Source organism: Phlebotomus papatasi, chromosome 3, assembly GCF_024763615.1.
Source record: "Phlebotomus papatasi isolate M1 chromosome 3, Ppap_2.1, whole genome shotgun sequence".
In the NCBI taxonomy this organism is placed as follows: domain Eukaryota; kingdom Metazoa; phylum Arthropoda; class Insecta; order Diptera; family Psychodidae; genus Phlebotomus; species Phlebotomus papatasi.
The window spans coordinates 27,423,660-27,429,883 of record NC_077224.1 but is presented as its reverse complement, the minus strand read 5'-3'; positions in this window follow the sequence as shown (position 1 = coordinate 27,429,883).

The following is a 6,224-nucleotide window of genomic DNA, read 5'->3' as shown; positions in this document are numbered from 1 at the left end:
ATTATTTAAAAGTTCCAATATTGAGAAATATGTTAGAAGAAACATAATAATATTTTATTGTAACTTCCATCATTTATAAAGCCGTAACTTCCATTGTATGGAGATTCTGGAAGTTACGACAATTTTCTAAAATGCATTACATCAATTTGAATTATTCTAGTGATAATAAGCGCAATTATTTGACTAAATTAGTCAATAATAATGTTATCCCTGTCCATAAAAGCTTTTATTTCATAAGTTTTATTGAATAAATTTTGTGTGCCACGTCGCTTGTTTTGTTTTGAATTAATGACAGATGGGTAGGGATTTTTCTCACTTTTTTCTCGCAAATATTGAATTAAAATAATTTCATGTTACACTATTCGCACTGTCTTTCGATATTTGGAAGAGTTTATAAACGTTTTATTGGGAAATATTGCAATTTTGCTGCAAATTACAAACAACGCAAGTGAGCCAAAGAAGTTACGGCAAATGCTGATTATTGAAAATTTTGTATGGAAATTTGTCGTAACTTCCCCAAAAATGGAAGTTACGACAAATTCTGATAAATTTTTCTTAATTAAGAGCACTTACGATAATTTTTGTTTAAAATAATTTTTATTGGGCTTATAAAAGTTTCTTTTTCACAAGTGTGTTTAATAAACAAAATTACGCTGATTCCAAATATGTATATATCTCAAAATCGCAAAAATGAAGTTACGATAAATGCTGATTTAACTGACGAAGTCTTGTCCTGTGAACTCGAATATCTGATTAAAAAATTGCAGTGTTTGATGGTGCCCCAGTTTCCCCTAAATAAATAACCTTAGGGGAGACTGGGGCAAAACTTGTTAAAACGCATAATTAATTCTTTCACGAGCTCTGAGAAAACTTAAATGTTTTACAATGAGCATATTCTAATAGGAAATTTACTGTTCTATAACATTGCAGAAGACTATTTTCCTCTATCTCGAAAGAAATGTAATTTTCGAATCATTTTCTAAAAGTCGATTTTGTGGAGATTCTCAAAATTGCTGGGGCAAATTTTGTCAGTCTTCGGATAATTTCGGACGTTTTACTCTCACAAACGTTAAAAATATCAAATAGACAAATTTTTATAGGAAATTTATTCCTCTACAACTTTGTCGAAGATAACTTTTCTCTATCTTAACGAAAAATGTGCTTAACCCATTCCTTACCATGGTATTATACATCATACGCAAATTGAGTGATTTTAGATAAATTATTCCTGGGCAACTTTTATCCGAATTGCTGTCGGGAATGGATTTTTAGTAACTTTAGTTCTTCAATTACTTGGAAAAAATAGCCCGACAGAGATGGGAATAAATTTTGTTGTTCTTTTCTCGCTTCACGTGAAGTCATGCAAAATTTTTGCTCAAAATGGCGGACGGAAAATTCGACATCCCGTCGAATTTGTTAAAATTGGCCTCGTTCCTCTTTCCTGATTTGAATTCTAGTTGCCAATTTGTTTTATTGGATAGTTACTCTATCTAAAGCAAAAGAGTTTGTAATGAATTAATGCACAGAATTTAAATTCAGTGACAGTTAAGACGTGTGTTTGACAGAGGCTCCCCGCGCCCCCATAATAGGTAAAAATTTATTCTTTTCAAAAAATTCATCTATTAATCTGTAAGAAACTAATCCCAAAATTTGAACATTCTATCTCAAGTATTACTAGTACATTGACTGAATGGGTTAAATTGAGCTAATCAGTATTGATATTTTCGTCAAATATTCCAAAAATAGGGCTCAAAATTTCATTATTTTTTTTTTATTTTATATAATCCTTCCTCGAATTCCTTGAAACTTTGTAAGTTTAAGAACGTTCATGAAGGTTATAATAAAAATTTCAAGCTTCAGTCTCTTTCATTTTGGAAAATAGTGAATATTGAAATTTTCGTCTTGACAAATTTTGTCCCAGTCTGCCCCATACCGGTCGAGTTGTGGAACCGGCCGACTACAAGTAGGTCCTCAACTAATTTTTTAGACATATATATATTTGTCAATAAGAGATAGAAATTTTTAGTGAAATACAAAAAAAAAATTAGTTTAATTTAAGTATCGGTGTTTGCTATACGAGGGCAGTACTCAGCAGGGTCCAGGAACTCAAGGTTCTAAATTACATACATTGGCTGACCACCCCAGTCACCCAATTGTAACCCCATTGAAATTCTCTGGGATTCTCTCGACCAGAAGGTTCGAGAGAAGGCGCCGACATCGGTGGAAGCACTTCAGGATGTGTAGGCAGAGTTCCTTCAGGCATTTTGGAGAAATTGATCAACAGGATGCCTCGAATTTATGAGGCGCTTATCAAACTTAAAGGAGGATTCTTCGAGGAGAACCGAATTTGATGATTTTATTCATGTTTTTAAATAAAAGCTAGTGTTAAGCCTAGATCAGCTTATTGTAGTTGAAATTCTTAATGTGAGCTAACTCAGAATGCTTGCAATTTAGAGCTGAAGTTGGGGGACGCCATTCAGTTATTTTGAATCAAATTCGTGAAATTATATAAATTTTGTATTTAAACCAAAATATCAAGGATTTGGATGGACTGGCAGAAAAGTGAAATATGGGTGAAACGTAAACCAGAATGTTCTCTATAATTTTGCCGAAGAACATGATCTCATCGATTACTCAGAAGCCGAGATAATCCACGTTGTTTGTTTCTGAACTCGTTTTTCCACCAGAGCGCCCCAAGTGTTCATTTGATGAACTTCAACTGTATCAAAGAATTGTTGTATTTTGTGAGACTTTCCATTTAAAACCCTATTTTAAGTGTCTTGGTCGAATAGAAACAGTCAAATTGGAATCTTATTGGTATCGAAGCGTTATTATGGGAAAAGTCAATTTTTTCACACTTAAACGGCAAAATCGGACAGATCCCATTATCCGAACGAAAAATGATGTCTGGACGAAACATAGACATAAAAGTCCTCTACAATTATGTCGAAGTAATCGTCAATATCGGTTCAGCGATAGTCGAGATAATTGAGGTTATGTAATATTGAAATTGGTTTTTCGACTGTGACGCCCCTGGTGTTGGTCCCACGAAGTTCAAATGTTCTAGAAAGTTGTAGCATTTGGTGAGATCTTTCGTTTAAGCCCTCACCCATCAAAATCGATCACATAGAACCGGAGATATGATTTTATGAATTTCGTGAACTTTGACCCCTCATATCTCCGCTTCTATAAACACAGCGCACTTACGCCCCATTTTGGAAACGTCCTAGACTGGACTACAACACTCTAAAATTTCATTAACTTGCACAAAGGAATTTTTGAGAAAAATGAGTTTGAATTTCGATGATTTTGACGCTATCACAGCGCCACCTGTGGTGACTTTTTGAACTTCCATCTGAAAGTGCTCATCGAGACGAAACCAAAAAGGTAAAATTTAGCTCAATATTCGAACTTTGACCCCTTATGGCTCGGGTCAGGGGTTATGGATCGACTTAAGTATTTTTTTGTTTGATAGGTATTAACAAGGGCTACAACATACTAAAATTTCAGCCCGAATTTCAACCCGAACAACTTGCGATGTTAGAAGGGGAAGTGGCATTTCACGAGAGCTTTCCAAAAAGCCCTCACTTTTAAATTCTGACAATTCGAAACGGAGTTATGGTCATTTTAAGAAATTTTTTTTGGACCCTTATAGCTCGGGTCAGGGGGGTCGAGGGACCTTCAGTTTGGTATTGATGGAAAGCTCTAAGGCCCAGCTATAACATACTAAAATTTGAGCCCGATCGATGCCACAGGGGCTGAGCCATTGAGAAAACAAAAAAGGGGGGTATTCAAAATGGTGGAAGGAGGGGTGGGGGTGGGGGGGTCAATGCACCAAGTTGCAATTTTCACCCGATATATAACCTTTGCCGAAAACCGCAAGTCGATATCTTTTTTAGTTTAGGAGCTATTAAGCTCCAAAGAGCGGCCGGACGGCCGGCCGGCCGGGAACGTAACTTAGCCCCCCATATATTCGTGATCAGGAAGCGTCAAAACACATTCTGGCAATGTTTGAGCGCGATCGGAGGACATGAAATTTTGTTAGGATTATAGTAGGTGAGATTGTTAAGAATCTCACGTAATATCCGTTTTGTGACTTTTTACCCCAGTCTCCCCTATATGGGTTGAAAACTTAAGCCCATTTTTGAAAAGATTTTTATTTTTTTACTGGTCTAACTTAATTTTATTTGTTGCTGACCAAATATGTTTTTTTACTTCTCATTTGTTAGCTGAGATTCTTTACAATCTCAGCTTTTGTGGTCACAGGTGAAATCCGACCTCGTCAGATCGGGCCCAAATTTTGGATGTACACGTTTTGACACTCATAGATCACGAAAATCATTTTTTTTGTTTCCCCCCTTACCTGTCCCCCCTTACCAAGGTCTTAGGCCTTTAGGCCTATTTTGACCAGTATCCTGTGTAGAAAATCCTTTAAAAACCAAAAACGTCCACAAAAATATATACCAAAATCATCAATCTATACAATTAAAATATCTCCCAAATACTGAGGAAAAACAATAAATATTTAAGACGGGAACCTTACACATTAATGGCCGTAGAGTGGAATCACCAGTTCTCGCCAGTGCCCCACTTCTCGCCACTTACATTGAAATCGCTATTTTTCGCAATTTATGAAATAAATGAGTCGCAATTTTTTTGTATTGTTTCTGCTTCTACGCATAGAATCGAAAAATAATTATTATTCGTTTTGGATTCACGATTTTGATCACTTTTTAGAGCAATATTTTAAGCAAGTGCATCGAATCCAACATCTCTTACCAAATGTACTAAGTGTCGTCAAATTTTCATCAGGCCAAAAATACCTATTTGGGTAAATAATTTGTCTATTGGATATTTAATTACACTTGTGGAATACATAAAATTTGTATTTAGTCAATTAATATTTCATTTTATATTATTTTTGTATAAAAATGAGGCATGGCGAGAAGTGGTAATATTCTGGAATTGATTTTACCACCTGTCGCCATATCTTTTCAATAGGCGACGCTAACTTCACTTCGTACATTCTCAGTTGTCAAATCTGCATTGTTTACTTTCTGCAAAAGCCCCATAATTTGATTTCTCAAATAAAAGTGAAGAAAAATCATTTAAAGAGAGTAATAATAAAGTGATCACAAGGAAAGAGAAATGGTGAATGTATTCTTTTCATAGCATTGCCTAAAATAACCGAGTGTGGTTCTTTTCAAGTAGGTGGCGAGAAGTGGTTACAAATTTTACAAAACTGGCGAAAAGTGGTAAAAAGTGGCGACGAAATGGTTATTTTTGCATTATTAATAAAAATCAGTTTTTTAAGTAGTCCAGCGTTATGTTCTAGGATTATTGTTTTCACGTATCTAGAGCCAATACATCTAAGTAACTTTGTGTCAAATTTGACTTATCTTGTAACAAGGATTCAAAAGTTATGATTAAATGAATTTTATTTTTTCCTAAACATGGCGATAGTCGGTTATTCCAACCTACTGACGAAAATCATGTGCACCAAAAATCGATTTTCGTGGACGTCCCGTCCCGTCCGTTACATTTCGACTTCTGGAGAGAGAACGGAAAGAGATATCGACAAGCGGTTTTCGGCAAAGGTTAAAAGTCATTGGGCCGCTAGAAGTTGATGATGTCAAATCTACCCCCCACCCCCCTTTCCGACATTTTGGAACACCACCAAAAATTTTTTTTTGATAACTCAGCCCCTATGGCATGGATCGATATCAAATTTTAGTATGTTACAGCTGGGTCTAAGAGCTTTCGATCGATACCAAACTTCACCCCCTCCGATCCCCCCCTGACCAGAGCTAGAGGGGGTCAAAAATTGAATTTTTGAATGGTCATATTGTCGGTTGCGTCTACCTCTGTCGTATCTGCACTTCTTTTGCATCAGCATTTCACGCAAGACAGGACGTCTGTGTTGTAGCTTGCATCAAAAGCATATACAAGAGAAATGCAGATACGACAGAGGTAGACGCAACCGACGATATCTCCGGTTCTAATTATCGGAATGCAAAAAAATTTGGTGTTTTGGAAAGCTCTCGTGGAACACTACAACCCTTGTGACACCCCAATATTATCCGATTTAATCGAAGGTCCGATTAATCGAAAAATCGATTTTCGATTAATCGATTTCGAATATTTCAAAAACCAGACGATGCTTTTTCTTTAAATTTTAATATGTTGTAGCTGGGGTCGAGGCCTTTCCAACGGTGGGTCGCACT